This window comes from Hippocampus guttulatus, chromosome 20 (genome assembly GCF_054856545.1).
Source record: "Hippocampus guttulatus isolate MCC_2025c chromosome 20, RoL_Hgut_1.0, whole genome shotgun sequence".
Taxonomy (NCBI): domain Eukaryota; kingdom Metazoa; phylum Chordata; class Actinopteri; order Syngnathiformes; family Syngnathidae; genus Hippocampus; species Hippocampus guttulatus.
The window spans coordinates 8,786,188-8,803,502 of NC_141280.1; the positions used below are offsets into that span (position 1 = coordinate 8,786,188).

The 17,315-nt window shown below is 43.7% G+C and overlaps 1 protein-coding gene and 1 long non-coding RNA gene across 3 annotated transcripts in view; one reads left to right on the forward strand and one right to left on the reverse strand.

Annotated features, from left to right (window-relative positions):
* Positions 1-17,315, forward strand: part of LOC147187907 (sodium/potassium-transporting ATPase subunit beta-1-interacting protein 2) — a 51,850-nt gene that overhangs the window by 3,691 nt on the left and 30,844 nt on the right. The window lies entirely within an intron of this gene.
* On the reverse strand, positions 3,142-16,401 carry LOC147187908 (uncharacterized). Its single transcript, XR_015097715.1, has 4 exons — positions 16,265-16,401; positions 5,605-5,665; positions 3,879-3,988; positions 3,142-3,296 (listed from the first exon to the last, which is right to left on the reverse strand). It is a non-coding gene; the product is annotated as an uncharacterized LOC147187908 (long non-coding RNA).

Below are 17,315 nucleotides of genomic sequence, written 5' to 3' on the forward strand. Positions count from 1 at the left end.
CCGGGTGGCTGTTGTTTCTGGCTTCGGTCGGCTGATTAAAAGGGCAGGGTTGGAGAATGGAACGTCAAGACTTGTCCGAAATGCATGCGCATGAAACGGCGCAAGAGTGTTTGTGCATCGGAAACATCTCCACCACCGAGGGACCAAATGAATTATTTACCACTCGCAAGGCACCGCTATGAAAATGCATAGGGTAAATCATCGCGTGTGCCCGCTGAGTGCAAGATATTACAGGAAGGAGCATCAGTCTACAGAAACACATTTAACGTTGCTGATGACGACTTCTTTTCCAGTGCGGCGAGTACAAGGGGGTCGTTGGTTTATGACGGTCACGACATGGACGTTTTTAAGGTTCGGAATAGCTGGTCATGAACTTACTGTTACTTGCAGTTTTTTATTTGATTGTTTCAAAGTTGTTGTTTTTTCACTCAAGTATTTACTGTGATTATGACTTCACTTCTGCATTAGTGTAGATTAGTGGCAAACTACACCATTGGGACATGCGTTCAAAATCCTTTTTACAGGAATACAAGCGAGGATCCCCCCGTGTTTTATTTGGCGCACGCCCGTCGATTGGAAAGGCTTCCTTCATTTGTGTTTGTGCGCGTGTTTGTTGATTGGCGTGGAGAGAATCCTTACCTCAGCGTACTGCTTGGCATAAGCGGTTTCTATTTTTGCCTCACTTTAGTCTCGGTTGTCATCAATAAAGCAGTTTATTGAGAAGTGGAGCTAATTGTTCCCTTCTTAGCTTTCCTCGCAGTTATTGTAGACACACCTGCCTTAACAAGTTAGCCAAAAACCAAATCCAAGTGGAAAAAAAAAGTACCAGTTGGATGCAAGGCATTTGTTGTTCAAGGATAAGGTAAACCTTCTTGGTGGATGAACGACACCACTGGTGTCAAACTCAAGGCCCGGGGGCCAGATCCAGCCCGTCAGATCATTTTATGTGGCCCGCGAAAGCAAATCATGTGTGTCAACTTGCTAAAAATCTGTATCGAAATGTCAAATTGTCATGTGTAAAAAATAACGTTGGGATTTTGCAATCATTTTGTTCCCCTGTTTACACTCACTTGAACAATAAATGAACAAACTATTATAATTGACTTGACTGATTTCCAAACTAGTGATCTATTCATTTGTTGGGTACAAGTAATAATTTTGTGGTTTCAGTGTCACAACGGCCCTCCGAGGGAAGACATAACTCCAAATTGACCCGCGACTAAAATTAATTTGACACCGAGTTCATCTTGAGATTTACTCTAACCCTTTCAGGCACAGCGGTTACTACAGTGCGCAGCTTATCATGTTTTCTGGCTACAGGGTCCATGAAACGGTTCAGCAAAATTTGAGTTGAAAGTCAACAACATGCTGCTCTTTGCTAACAAACAATCTTTAGACCGGTGCGCTCGTTGTGATAAAAAAGGCTTTTCAAATTTTTATGTCCAAACAGCTTTTCGACAAGAGCCACTCACAATCCCAGCTCTCGGCCAAAAGATTTTCTGTCCCGTTGTCTTTTTTTGCCAAGTCCAATTTGTCACTCTGTCTTCCCCTCAGCTAGCGAGAGATTTTATAAATGTCCACTCTGTCTCTCGGTGTCTGTCTGACCCTTTTATGCCTTCATGCCCTCGGCCGCTTTGGGCATTGTGTTGTGGGTTGTTTGTCCATACATCCCGTTTTTCGGGCACGCATTTTTCCAGGATGGCCTATAGCGACGTTTTTCAATTTGGGTTGGCTTGGACTTGGTTGGGCTTTTATGGTTAAAGGTAAAGGTCACGTTGAAGTCCCTTTTGTGTGTTCCCGATTTTGCCTCCAATTGGACTCAACAGGGGAACCTTTAAGGTTCCCCGAAACTCTTGTTTCAAGAAAATGAAATTGTCCTTTGCCATATCACATTTCACTTTGGGGTCTAACAGATTATATTGAAATCGTCCATATCTAATTTTATATCCCAGATTTTGTCGCTATATTGTGGTGATCATTTTTCTATAGCCACCCAAGTGGATAAAAAAAATATTATTCTCACATCTCACGTGCATATTTTGTATTTGTATTATGCATAAAACACAATGAATATATGGTCGCAGATGTTCGTCTACCGCGGGAATGTTTCTGGAACATAACTCCAGCCTTAAAAAGTATCAAGTATCTATTTTGCATGCACCAGGGTAATCTTGTGTAAAGATCCATTTTACCATCCAGTCTTTAAATTCGGCCACCTTTTGGAAGACACCCTAAAATTGTCAATAACCACAAAAGGGTGACTTCATGGAGACCATTAGCTGACTTTTAATGGCCCCCGCAACCTTTTAGCCGCCAACGATTGTCGGAAAGGAACACAACAAGCCAACATCAAACCCGCTCTGGGAAGTGCGGGCTGAATTGGAAACACTTTCTAGTGCATTCATCATGTCTGCCCAGACTCAGGTCTCCCAAAACAATTCTGCTCAACTTCAGTACGTTCTGTTGTTGTGCAGTCAATGTTCTTCTCTCCTTCTTAGTTCTGATCTTTGGGAGGCGTTCCAAATTCACAAGTGATGGATTATTGTTCATGTTGAACGTAGGGATGAACTACTTTGTTTGTTTGTTGTTTTGGTGGCTGGACCTGTGTACCATTCGCTACTGGTATTTGGCATTTTGGAGGTGGGGGGCAGCGGGGGGGGGGGGGGATACAGTGATTTATAAACCATGTTAAAACTGTGTTTTACAATGGGAACTAATGGACAGGAAAAATCACTGTCTTGTTCATAAAAGGGTTATCATATACAGTATACGGTACACTAGAGAACGTCACATGCCCACCTCCAGTCTATCTGAAACCCAAACAGATCGTGATTCTTTCGTTACAACTTCCAGGCAATACATTAAGATTTGGAAGTAGGCCAAAGGGGGGAAATGGAAAACGTGTTCCAAAGTGTATCTTATCCTGGAATGCGTCCAAGGCCCGAGCGGAAAACCTTTCAGAGCTGACTGATGTTTCCCTATGACGGGGTGTGGAGCTGAACACGGAGGAGGTGATGGGATGGTGTCTGCCCTAGCATGTACAGTCACGTATCAATCTCAGACTACTTACAAAGGCTAACATGGAGCGTGCAGTCGGCGGGATACTTCGGCCCTTACAATTGCCTCCAGATATGTTCAGTTTTGGCTCTACCCCAGAGTTTGAAGAATTAAAACAGATGACGTGTTAGTACCTTGCTCAAGAGTTTGGGAAGCAAACCGGCTCCTCTCCAGCAACCAATCACAGTAGATCTTAAACCTTGGAACTCTGCATTCGGTACAAAGCCAAGACCTATCAGCTACGCATATGGAAAGAAAGAAGACAAAAGGTAAAATACATTTTGGTGTACCCCAGGGGTTCTTTCTTTGCCCTGTGTTGTTTTTTTAACAACAGGCTTTTCCTTGATCAGTGAATTTAATGAAAACAGATGTTTGGTTGGGCATAGAAAAGCTGATTTATTTATATTCTTGGATGCATTCAACTATTTAAGATATTTTTGTTGCAAAAAATTGAAACCCTTATTCTGTAAACCTAAAAATAAGGTCTTTCCACAGTACCTAACCGTCTTTTCAGTAACTTTTGAGGACTGCTGCAGCTGCGAAGAATTAGACGGCTTGTCTCTTCAGAGCACGCCGGTGGCCAATTTTAATCTCACGGCATGACATTCCCAAGTCCCGACCCTGTCTTTCAAAATGGATGCCGCGTGGTGGGGAGCGGTGGGTGGGGAAAGTAAAGCCAACGTGCGGCAAAGGTCCTGTCCTGAATTTGAGTGATAAGACGGGCTCACCCAAAGATAGGAAAGTCGGACAGACATGCAGTTGCAAAAAAAAGAAAAAAAAGCTTACATATCACTATCAACTGGTTCTCGGACATTATTTACCCCTCCAGGTGAAATCCATCTTTTTGTTTTCAGAACTCATGCTGGTTGTTTTATTGCCATCGGGGTTGCCGTGCCGGTGATGACATCAGAAGCTGACTTGGCGTCCCACACTGGATAGAAAAATGGGTGTTGGACCAGTATTGAGTGTCATGGATTTTGGGATGTCACAAATGGTGGAACGGTACATTTGCCTGACTGCAAGCGGCGTGCATTAAGTTGCCGCTCAGTTAGGGTGTGACTGTTAGTGTGAATGGTCATCAGTCCCTGTGACTGACGAGCGACCAGTCCAGAAGTAGAAAATGGTTGGATAGATAGATTTTGGGGCCGGTCTTTTTTTTTTTTTTTTTTTTTTAAATTTAACAGTTTAAATAAAAATCCTGTCCTGCTAAGCTTTAATTCTGCATTTTCACACAAATGGATGCCAAGGACGTATCGATCAATCCACTTTCAATTTTTTTCCCCTCCCTACTTGTTTTGTATCATCGTTGCCACTTATTTTCTCATGACCCAACTTCAACCTTTAATCTGTCCCGAAGCTCTCTCTTTTATTTTGTATTCTTTATTATTTATTTTTTTCCAGTGGCTGGTCGGCACTCTCTCAGGCCCGTTAGAGTTGCTCAGGGAGCTGTGAAAATGATGTCTGTGTTCCCCGCCCCTCATCCTCCTTCATCCTGTAGGGAATGCTTTGGTGCGCGAGTGTGTTATAACGTACGGTTACTGTGGAGGTAGCGGAGCGTGTTAAGCATTGCGGTTGAGATCCCTTCACCTGGGATTCGGAATGGTGGGATAGGACGGAAAGGGCTGGTTTGACGTCGATACGATCACTGATTAATTCCATCGGTACAGCGGCAGGAAACAAGTGGTACTTATGCGGTGACAAAAATGTTGGCGTTTAACTGCAGTGGCGTACGCCAAATTTGTTCGTACTTACGAAATTAATTGGTTCTGGAAGAAATTTATTAACTAGAAAAATTTGTAAGTAGAGACGCGTTTTCCATGTAAATGCCCTAATCCGTTCCAAGCCCCCCGCAAATTCAGACATAAATGTTTTCTAAAGCATAAAAATGCATTAAAATATGTAAAAAAAAAAATACAAATACATGTTTCAATTAGATTATTGCACAATAAATGGGAGTCGTGCATAATGTAAAAAACAAAGAATAAAGAATAAAAATGATGGTCATTTAACGTTTAACTGCGCCCTCATTGTTCATTTGTTTGACGGCGTATTCAACTGAATTCAAAACCTCATTTTGGGGGAAAATACGTTCCAAAATCTTTATAAGATGACCTTATTAGGTGATGTCTCTCGTCATTAACATATCCGCTCCGTTTTGGCGCTCAAGTGCTAAGTGTTTTGTCCACCCTTTTGAAAATATTTACTCTTGCGTCAGTTTGTCCAATCAATGCAATTTTGGATAACGTAACCCAACTTCGTACATAAATTAGAACGGATTGTAATCTATCCATATGGTATGCGAAAACAGTAGTTGAGTCATGATTACAGTAAATATTTGTACGGGGGAAAAAAAAACCCCTTCAAGACCACAGTTACAAAACAATCAAATGAACAACGGTAAATACGGAAGCGAGTGACTGTGGCTACCCGTGTCATGTGACCACGTATTCTTACAAGTACCGGTAGCTTATTTTGCAGCGTTTGTCATCTCGAAACATCCTTTGTTTTTGTTTTGTTTTTAATACGTATATTCACTCGAAGATTTACCATCAGCTCCTTGCAGACTGCAGTCCCCCCTCAGATGCTGATTTACACAGTGACCAAAGAGCTGGAAGAAGAAGGAAAGGGAGACCTCAGTATGAGGAATTGCTCTGTTCAGTTCTCGAACAACTAAGAATTTAGCATTTCATTAACTCAAGATCATCCAACTAAGTAAAGGATTTGCACAGCGGGATGATAAGAAAGTGGTTGCTGCAGGCAACAGGAGGAGGCGCTTGTCAAGTAATGGCGGGTCACGTTGCCATTGTCGTGCTTTTTTTTTTTTTTAAATGGATACCTTTTATGGTTCACATCTTGTTCTGTTTTTTGGTTGGTTGGAGTTGTTCACTTGACAATCTGTTGGATTTCAGAGCGTCCGCTGTACTAATTCTTGCTACCCTACATTTACATTAAAAAATATATATATATACATTTTTTTTGGACGACTGGTGACCCCGGCCGAATCTTTCAACGTGACACGGATGCTTCGGCTCAATTTCACTTGATGTTGTGGTCAAAACGACACGACTAATGCAATCTATTCAAAAGCCGCACATCTCGTATCCACTGCGGTAGATGAGACCGCATCTCAGCCAAATTAAAATGAATAAATCAAATCACATTTAGGCAATATAAACGACAGCTATTAAACTTCAGTAACTTTGTGCGGCCACTGCCTGTAATGGAACTCGGCCAAAAACCACAAAATCCCCCCCCTACGGAATAAATCATAAAATGCCAAGGCCAGATAGTTTCCTACGTCTTTGGCTTTTATTGCTCAGAAGAGAATTGTCCAAAAGAATAATATGTTGCTCTTTTACTGTATCATAAACAGGAAGTCTTCTTGGGAAAACAATGTCTTTTTATTTTTTTTATATACGCTACAAGTTTTATGAAGGACAAAAATCCAATTTCTCCTTCGTCCCAGCGTGGACATCATCCTCTTACTTTAATATCTGTTTCTCTGCTGTCATTCCCGTCGACTGAAAATCTTTTTTTCCGGGATAACGGCCTTCAAGTCGATCGGCAGAAGAAATACGGCCTCGAGCGCCGACTTCAAATGCTAAATCATGCGGCAAAGGATGATTTGCCGAAAAAGTCGACCGTCTCTTAAGTCGAACAGTTTGATTGAAAATGTCGCAAGGTATCTGTTTAGCAAAACATCAAATTATACATTTTTGGTGTAACCCCTCCCACTCACACATTATTTTCACTTAAAATTTGGATCTGTAAAACGACCCAAAGTTTCCACTTTGCCGATCCTTGAAGGGCCCCACTGCCGCCGAATATATAGGTGGAGTCCCTCGAAGCCCACGACGAGATGAGAAGATATTCGTCTTGCGTTTGGGCGCGGGGGAAAAAAAAATCCTCACACACCCACATCACACTTTCATCTTTACCTGCAATCATTACTCCCCCCCCCACCCCCCCGAGCCTCCGTCTCCCTTCCAGTACGAATTGATTTAGTGTCATTGCTTCACACACCTGCCCTCTGGTTAGGCTGCACTCTTGTCTAGGCTTTCACATACCAAAAAAAAAAAAAAAATGGTTTCAATTTTTTTTCGGTCTTCAAACAAACATACAGACTCTGTAATCACGTGCGCCGATCTCTTGTATGTGTGAATATAGCAGCTACCGTGAGATATGGATAAAGTCACATCTTTCAGCTTGTGCATCTTTGTACAATACATACATAATATGTACTCTATTTTTCGCATCAGGAAAAAAAACCAAAAAATCGAATTGTTCTTAATTTTTTTTCTGTTCTTCAGAAATGAGCAGTAGAAAATGGGTTGGTTTAATCAAAAAACACCCGTTTTATGACGAGTAAGCTGAGATAACAGGCTTTTTGTGAAAAGAAACATTCCAAGCAGAGCGGTGAGACTTTGATGCTGAAAGTTTTTGCTTTTGTGACACCGCAAAATATAGAGCAGCAAAAACAAGTCGGACCTTTGACAAAATTTGTCGACACCTCGCGACAGTGACTCATTCCAAGGCTTGAGATGAACATCGGTGGCTATTTTACATGGTGATCAGCTTTCATTCCATGAACTGTGTCTCCATCATTTCTTCTGATTGCAACACATATTTTTTCTGCCGAGCACGACACATATTGTTTATACTCCACATATACGTAATGTGTTTGGGGTGTGAGGTACCTAAACATGTCCAATTTCCAACCTGTTGGCATTTCTTCCCCCGTTAATCGACGTGACAAGCTGATAATCACCACCTAATCTTGATCTTCTACTCAAAAGCTGTGCTGATGTCAAATTCAAAGTGATGCTACTCTGCCATCTACAGTGATCTGTTGGTCATTACGGTGGTTTACAATTCTGAATCTAAAAGATAATCTTCCATGCCTACCCGCTGAAAAACGTTATTTGAGCAGTAGAACGGTCAGTGGCAATGAACGGTTGGATTCCAGTTGACAAATAGAAACGCTCACGTCTGTCTGTTGAGTTACCTTCTTTTTACACTTTTAAGATGGTTAAAAATTGAAACACATGAGGTGTGTGGCTTTCACACTGCACCCTTGACATTCTGCTCTCAAGTGATGACTGTTTATGCCTTCTCCTTTAACTTTTAATCATGTTTGACCATCGCAAAGGTTTCGAAAAAAAAAAATCACACGTTCCACCTGGATCATGATCACTAACAAGATTGCAGCTCTTGCATTATTCTCCCTTTAAAATCGCACAGAACCCCAATACAAGTGGCAGCACATTTTTTAAAAAACACACTGCAAACTTGCTACCTGAGCAAGCACGTCTCCCTTCACTTGAATAATGACCATCGGCGAGTATGTCTTCGGAAAGGTTGTCAATATCATTTGGCGATTTGCAGCGCGTAAGGGATTGATTGAAATATAAGGAGATGATGCTTAATGCCCGCACTGTCAGTCGTCCAATCAGCCAAAAAGGATTTTATGATTAAGGGCCGCCGGTTACATTCCGAAGTGGCGCACCTCTGCTCTGCACTTTCAGCACTCCCAATGATTACATCCCTGCAGTGTGTGTGTGTGTGTGTGTGTCAATAGGAGTTGTGTTAGTGTGTGAGTATGCACGTGCGGGGTTGATTACGGTGTCGATCGCCCGCGTCCACCCATGGTGTGATCAGCGAAAAAGGTGATAGTGTGGTCTGTGTGTGTGCGTGTGTGTGTGTGTTGCTGTGGAAACCTGAGTGCTCGTGGTGATACCGCAGTGTTGGAGGAGCACTGAGGCATTTGAAGAAAGGCGGTAGGATGAAGGAATGAAGGTAGGAAGGAGAATCATAGGTAAGAGGAAGTTGAGTCAACAGAGTGGCGATGACACAATGGTTGATGCTAGGTCATTTCAAGTAAAAAAAAAATATATATACATCTACATATGGCTATAGATCCATCCATCCATGCATTTTCCGATCCGCTTTATTCCCACAAGGGTCGCGGGGGGTGCTGGAGCCTATCCCAGCCATCTTCGGGCAGTAGGCGGGGGACACCAATCGCAGGGCACACAGAGACTCACACTCACATCTAGGGACAATTTGGAGTGTTCAATCAGTCCGCCATGCATGTCATTGGAATGTGGGAGGAAACCGGAGTACCTGGAGAAAACCCACGCAGGCCCCGGGGAGAACATGCAAACTCCACACAGGGAGGCCGGAACCGCGATCAAACAAACGACCTCTGCACTGTGGGGTCGACGCACTCACCACTGGACCACCCATCTCTCTCTCTCTCTCTCTCTCAAAAATAGAAATATGACGTATGACGACGACACTCCACCGCACGGCCCCAACGATTTGGCACCCGCATTTCACCTGAATGGAAATGCAGTTTTCATCCTTCATAACAGTGAGCAGCGGAAATCAAGAGCTCACCGCGTCCATTAAGGAGATGAGCCCCGCGAGCACAATGAAGCTCATTTTTACAAGGCGACAAAGTCGGTCGGCCGCCACACCACCGGCCAGTGATTTTGAAGTTTTTTTTGTTTTGTTTTTTAGGCTTCCATTAAGCTGGGAACATTCCGGACACAATGAACTGCACTGATGCTTTTGTCGCACCTTTAACTAAGAAAAGCAGTGGTGCGCTCGTATTTTTATTTTTATTTTTTCTGTTTTGTGACATTTGTTCCATCCCTGACTTACAAGTGAGCAGGACCGCAAAGACGATCAATGGAGTTGTCAGCCAAGCTATCTGCAATAGTTTCTGTGATGTCTTTTTTTTTAAACAAGGAAAACAGAGTTAACTGTTAGCCCACCTATGACCTCTCGCCTGTATTGTAAGGCGAAGTTCTGTGGTGGTTTTAAATACACAAAGTGTAATTCTCTTTGTTGTGGGTTTAGTTTGGCGGTAAACTCAGCGGGAGAAGCCTCCTCACTTTTTATGTCATTTAACTTTTTTTTTGCAATGAAATACAGTATTTTGTCATTTTGAAAGTAACTAAATTAAAATACAATCATCAATCAGGTTGTGTTGAGTTTTTTTTCTATAATTGTATTACATTTTATTTTTTAGTCTGGAATATAATGCAGCCCGGTAGTCCAGTGGTTAGCACGTTGGCTTCACAGTGCAGAGGTACCGGGTTTGATTCCAGCTCCGGCCTCCCTGTGTGGAGTTTGCATGTTCTCCCCGGGCCTGCGTGGGTTTTCCCCGGGTGCTCCGGTTTCCTCCCACATTCCAAAAACATGCGTGGCAGGTTGATTGGACGCTCTAAATTGTCCCTAGGTGTGAGTGTGAGCGCGGATGGTTGTTCGTCTCTGTGTGCCCTGCGATTGGCTGGCATCCGATTCTGGGTGTCCCCTGCCTACTGCCCAGGTGACAGCTGGGATAGGCTCCAGCACCCCCCGCGACCCTAGTGAGGATCAAGCGGTACGGAAGATGAATGAATGAATAGTCTGGAATATAATAATCCATCTTTTGTTGAATTGTTAAAATAAAAAATAAAAAAATCTTTTTTTTCTTTTTTTTAGATCATTGGACAGTAATTCACATTTTCTACGATTCCAACCCAGTTCTTGTGCCGAGACTTTGAAGCACGATATTGGATTTCAATTAGTTGATCATCCATCATCTCGATTTTTTTTTAATGGCCTAAAAACTATTTATTTAAAAAAACAAAACTTGGCTATTTGATTTTATTGAAATGAACTACCCTAAGACCTGCTCTGCATTTTATTTGGCTGCCATGATAATGCCCAGGAGCAAATACTCCACTTACGACTCTGTGTGTGAGTGTGTGCCCGCGTGTGTGTGTGTGTGTGTGTGTGTGTGTGTGTGTGTGTGCGTGCGCGGTGATGCATTAGTGCACTCTTAATGTTTCTTAGTCTGCTGGGCTTCCATCTGTGGGCTCTGTCTGGTGTCATTTACACTCTAAATAACACGCAGCCGCTTTCAAATAGCACGAAATAACATGCGCTGCCCTCATGTTGCTGATGCACACTTAGATCCACACAGCTGGCCACTGTAATGTGCACTATGCGGACCAAAGTAAGCCCCCCGGCTCTGGTGGGTGGTATTTTCCTAATATTTGCCATCTATCACCAAGTAGTTAACCCTCCTCTTCGCAGCGTGACGCACACAAAACAGTCATAAAAACATCCACTGCATAGATCGTCCATAAAGATATCTAAGAGTCAATGAGGGGGAAAAAAAGCCATCAGCGAGGCTGATAATTCATTTACCGGCTTGCTTGTTGGCGTAGTTGCGTATTCAATATGCATGCGGGGTTTTTTGGGGGGGCGGGGGGGGGGTTCCGGTCGCTGCCGCATAGTGGCACATAAACCGATTAGGAGAGAGAAAGAGAGTGAGAGGGAGGGATGGACGAGAGTTGAGGTGGTCGAGATAATGGAAGCAAGCAGGAGAGAGAAATGAGATATAAATAGAAAGTGGAAAAGACAAAATGAAAGGATGGATAGGGGAAGAAGAAAAGGAAAAGAGAAAAGACGGTGAGATGATCAAAAAAAGGGAGGGTTGGGGAAAACAAGCAAAAGCAGAAATGAGAGCCCTTTTGACATCGCATGGAAATCACTGCTGGCTACTGACTCGGCTGGAAAACGCAGACTTGATTGTAGAAGCTGCGGAGGCATCATAAGCTTCTACGGCTACGGAACCAAAAATCAGATACTCTTCTACAATTTTTAACGATATGAATTGGGATGTGAAGAAGGTCCCTGGTTGAATTTCGGCCAAACTTGCTCAAGTTGTATCCGGCTGCTGCCGGATACAAAAAGCCAATCTCTCCCCCCCCCCCCCCCCCCCGTCAATGGACGCGACAGCTTCTTGTTTGCTTTCAAACTTAGCTTTGTAGCAGACGTGTGCACATTTTCAGCATGACGTCTCTGGTCCAGGACACTTTTCACTCGCTCCTCTTTCGTCTCGAACTGCTTCAAACAACAAAGCGTATGCAGGAAAAGTGGTTCCGATTGCATGACTGTCTGTGTCTTATGTGTGGTTATGTTATTTTGTTATTTTATGTTAACTGTTCTGTGAAGTGCTTTGTTACAGCTGAAGCGGTTGTGAAAGCCCGATATAAATATATGTGGATTGTATATCAGTCGAGTCGAAACACAGAACTAGGATATTAAAAAAAAAAAAAAAAGAATAAACAAAATTGGAGCAATTGCTGTTTTGGGGCGGCAAAACTCAGATTTTAGGTTGTGTTCAAACTTTGGTGGATTTTGGTGGGGGGAATTTTGAATGGAAAAATAAATTCTCGAGCTGAGTGATTGTCTGAGTCATCGTTAATGTGCAGGAATATTCTCGTTACTGTAAAAGCGGGCGTCACACCGGCATCCCGAGGGAACAAGTTCATTTGTGTTCAGATATCATACCAAAAATTCCATCGAATAATTGAATATTCGGATAAAATGAATACAAATATATACGGTCATACTTCGGTTTTCGACCATAATCCGTTCCAGAAGGCTGTTCGAAAACCGACCGGAAAAAATTGTCTGTTCACAATGGAACGCTTCACGAGGAAGCGTCACTTGCTCGTGTAAGGAAGGCGAGTGGAGTCAAGTGACGCATTCAAGTGCGCTCAGTTTGTTCGAGAACCGAAATTCGGTCGTCATCCGAGGCATAAAAAACTCAAAATATTTGGTCGAAAACCGATTTGGTCGAGAACAGAGACGTTCGAAAACCGAGGTTTGACTGGACTGTATGTGACTAGCTCTGGCTAAATGGCCTTCACGGATCGAAAAAAAATGCAAGTCCAGTCCAGTGTGTACCCAGCCTCAACGGAATGAAACAAAAAGCACCGCTTGAAGATCAACCAAAAAAAAAAATTTTTTTTTAAATGGAGGTCTGGAATGTGTCGCAAAGCCATTATTTTTGCCGGTTCCAGCATCCAGCAGACTTTAAAAACCAACAGGCAAAATAGGAAGAGAAGAGTGGTGGACAGTCAGAGTTGCGGGAGATCTTTTGAAATACCAAGCTGATTATCCAGGCAGTTCTGACATTTAAATGTCACGTTTAGATAAAGAAATGCTTCTGGGGGGAATATTAATCACTCTGGTTAATTCGCGGGAAGATATGAAATTGATCCGTGGTGAGAGAAAGACAAGTGTTGATGGGGCGGTTAGGGGGGGTGGTGGTTCACATTCAGAGCGCCAAGAAGTGCAGTGGTTTAAGGTTCGCCTTTGTTCGTCGTTCTCCGCAAAACCGCCAGATTTGATTATATTTTTAATTTGACAACCTAAGGACGTGATCTATTGTCACTCCGTAACATCCCAAAGTCCAAACTGGTTATGAGTGTGTCGCGCTCCCCAAGTGGGCGGCAGTGTGACGAGAGTCGACGCTCACGGCGGCCCGTAAATGCTCTCCAAACCGGCGTCGCTTTCTCAAACAATCTCGATCCCTCTTTGTTCTTCCATCTTGACGCGCGCGGATACTCGCGGCGCGTTTCGAGCGGCTCGATTCCATCTTCTCCGACAGCCCTCGCGGACACAAATGTCACGGAATCCAAGCCGTCAAATTGCCGTCCTGACGGGCCAAAGCGCAAAGCCGATGAAACAAATTCAGATGATTTGCGCTGGGATATTCTTGACATCGAATGTCCGATGGCAGTTGTTGACTCAACGGTCTCCGCTTTGAAGCCTTTTCGCGCAGAATTTTAATCCGCCCGCCCACGTTTGCTCTGAATGAATTTCACCAAAATACAGTGCTGTGAATTATTTGATGCGTAGTAACGCTCCCAAAGAAAATCACCTCATGTTGAAAAAAATAAATAAAATAAATAACAATACGACGATAAATACGACAGTGGACAGCTGATCATGTGATCAGGTTTAAAGGGTGCATTGAAAGGGTTAAACATTTTCTCCTCTTCATTCCGCCATTGCTCCCTTTGCCACGCTCACTATCAGCCGCAAATGCATCGCGTCTCACAAACACGATCAAGGACGCCGTGCGACTGAAACACAAACCACGCGGCTCGTTTGTTCTGGGATTTTTATCCGGTGGAACGCATGGCTGCACGCGTGGATCCATCGACCCTCCTCCCCCCACCGCGTTCCCTGCGTCATGAAACATTCTGTTTGGAAAATACTTTTGATCATTCCCGTAGGAACATGTCACCCCGCTGCAGCTACCCAGAGCTTCACTGATCAGGCCGAGTTCCTCGCTACAGGCCGCGAATTAAAGACGCCGCCTTTAAAGCTACAACTCGCAACTCTTCCCCCTGTTGGACTCGCGATTTGTGGATATTTTTAACCAGTCGCTTGAGACCTACCTTTCACTCTACATTCGGCTTCCGGCAATCTTATCCGAATAAGGGCCAAATATGTTAACTCATTCACTCCCAAAGACGTTTTTAAACGTTTTTTCAGACTTGGTCCAGAATTGGCTGGTACTGAATGAGTTAAATACTGGGAGCATGGAAAGGAGATTTTAAGAGTTTGAGCTGAGAAACACCTGTCTGTTTTTTTTTTTTTAAATACGCTGTAGTCTTTTGTCATCCTCATTTCCGGCATGTTAACCAACTGATAAAATAGCGCTTAGGATTGTCATTTGAGGCAGTACGATTGAAGTTGAAGATCGAACATGATCCACTCAAGTCGACTATCGATTTGCTGAGACTTGGAAGCAATGATGTCATTGCAATTGTCGCTAAGGTCCAACTGCTGACATCATAAAACTTTAACTACGGGGGCAAGGACACATTTTGGAGTCACATGTTAATATTCAGAGCGATTGTAAAAGACTCCTTGTGATTGGCTCGTTATGCGTCAAAATTGCGGATGATGATTTCCATCCAGCCATCCATTTTCTGATCCACTTTATCCTCACAAGGGTCGCGGGGCGTGTTGGAGCCTATGCCAGCTGTCTTCGGGCAGTAGGCGGGGGACACCCTGAACCGGTTGCCAGCCAATCGCAGGGCACACAGACACGAAGAACTATTCGCGCTCACACTCACACCTCGGGACAATTTGTGTTCAATCAGCTTGCCGTGCATGTTTTTGGAATGTGGGAGGAAACCGGAGTACCCGGAGAAAACCCACTGCACTTTGAGATCGACGCGCAAACCACTGGACCACCGCATCAAAATCATTTGAGTTTCTAGCATTTCAAAAAAAAGTTGACTTTTCCTGGTGTATGGTGGCCGATCTGGAAAATTCATACGTTTTACCGAAATTCCAGATGGCCATCAGGCTAGCACCAGAAAAGTGTTCATGCCGCTTTTATAAAAGTGGTGCACAGGAGCAGGAACTGTCAGGTGCATGTTAAGTCATTACCCGGCACTTCCTTCTCCAAAAGCGTTGGCTTATCAGGCGTACGTCTCAGCCCAAAGGTTGTCCGCTTATGTAAATGTAAATGGGACACTCGGTCGGAGTCACGTGCATTCCATCCATAGCTGGAGTGACTCAGCGTATTACAGCTATTACAGATATGATTCAATAGCTGTGGTGACAGCGAAGCCCGAACGGGGGAATTAGCTCGTTAATGGAGATGTTCACCTACAATCACTGCTGTCTTTTCCCATCCAGCCACGTCTTCTGTCTCTCTCTTTTTTATTTTTTTTTATCCCCACCTTTCATACTTCCACCTCTCCCCCCCTTCCTCTCTTTCCGCTCCCTCTCTTGCAACCTTAACTCGTCTCAAATGGTTCCTAATAGCTACCAATGGAGATGAATCGATTGTTGCGCCAACCCCGATCGATCGGAAATTGCCTTTGCCATACAGCAGCGGGAGACGGCAAGCAGGCGCGCGAGCCTTAATTAAGTTCACAGTAAACGTCGGCGGCCCGCGTTTTATGAAGCAGGGCAAAAGTTGACGACGCTCAAATGACGGTTTCGGGACGATAGTCACCAGGGTAAGAAAATGAGACCGTGTGTGGACATTCTTCCGTTTTTGTTTCCCTTCCGCGTCTCGCCATCGTCGCAATTTTCACCTCGCCTTCTCTCTGTCAAGCATTAACGGCATTTCTTTTTCAACGTCACAGAACGCAGTGGGAAACTGGGGTGAAAGCAGGATGAGCTGGAATAAAAGGAGTTGTGGGGAGGGAGGCCTTAATGGATATCTCTCACAATACACAAATCATTTCAATTTTTCTTTTCTTTATACTACACCGTGTTTATGGGCTGCGGTTGTCAAATATTTTTCAAATCCAGTCAAGTGTCTCATCGATAATCCCGTCGATTGTTTGAGTAAAATTGATTTCGCGGTATGAAACGGAAGAGCACTTACAGGAAAGGTGCGGGTATTATTCTTGCCCGCTTGGCGTCAACCATCCTTGTTTTCTGCTGTAGCATCTGCGACGTCTGAGTGCATGCGGCTTGAAAAGGCGGCACCGGGCTGGATGACAGCGAAGAATGAAAGCGACAGCCTGTGAATGAAAGTGTGTTTGTTTTCTTGTTATTTGTTCAAAAAATTTAAACTGCGCTGACAGCTGCGTCGACACCTTATGTCCCGATGTGGTCAGTTTAATATTTTTTCACAAAAAAAATACTTTTGGTCTGTCTCGATGTCTGCAGGCAAATTAATTCAGACTTTCAGAGATACATACATGAAAAAAAATTTTAATTTTAAAATTTTTTAAAAATTGTAAAATTGTAAATTTTTTAAATTAAAATTAGTTCATAAAAACGAAACATGTTGTGATTTAAATTTTGCGCCCATATCCCACCACACGCAAAAATGGATTGAAAGCGCTTTCAGCGTGTCTTACATTTGGCCCGCAGATCCCCGTCCATGTGGCCCAACATTTTCATATCGCACGTGACCCCCGCAAATTAGCTGGCAGCTGAGGTGGCGTGTCTGCAAGAAGGAAGGTGGCGGCAGCTGATGAGGTCACGGCTTGAGAACAAAAGGAATCCGGCGAAAGATGGCTGCTTCTGAAATACGGAAGAGTGGGAGAAGAGAGCAAATGAGAACAAGGAAGGACGGACGCAAGTTCCGGCGATGAAAGACAAAAATGTCCACGCTCTCTCGTCTTGCCGCGCTTTTTGTGTTTGAGATGAAAGACACCTCGGTGTCCCCTAATAGTTGCGCGACGCGTTGCAGCTGCCTCGCCGTCTGGACCAATAATAATTATTCTTTGAGGTCGCTTCGTTTCTTGCCGTCACTGAAATAGACTCGGAAAGCCACAGAAGGATCTCCTCGTTGCCTCCCCCTTCATCACCTTCATCTTTTACACTGTCAATCTCTCATCCAAGCATTTGTAGCGCGGGTGCGTCTGCTGTAAAAACACATTTTCGCACCAGCGGGAGGGCATTAAAAAAATAAATAAAAAATTTAT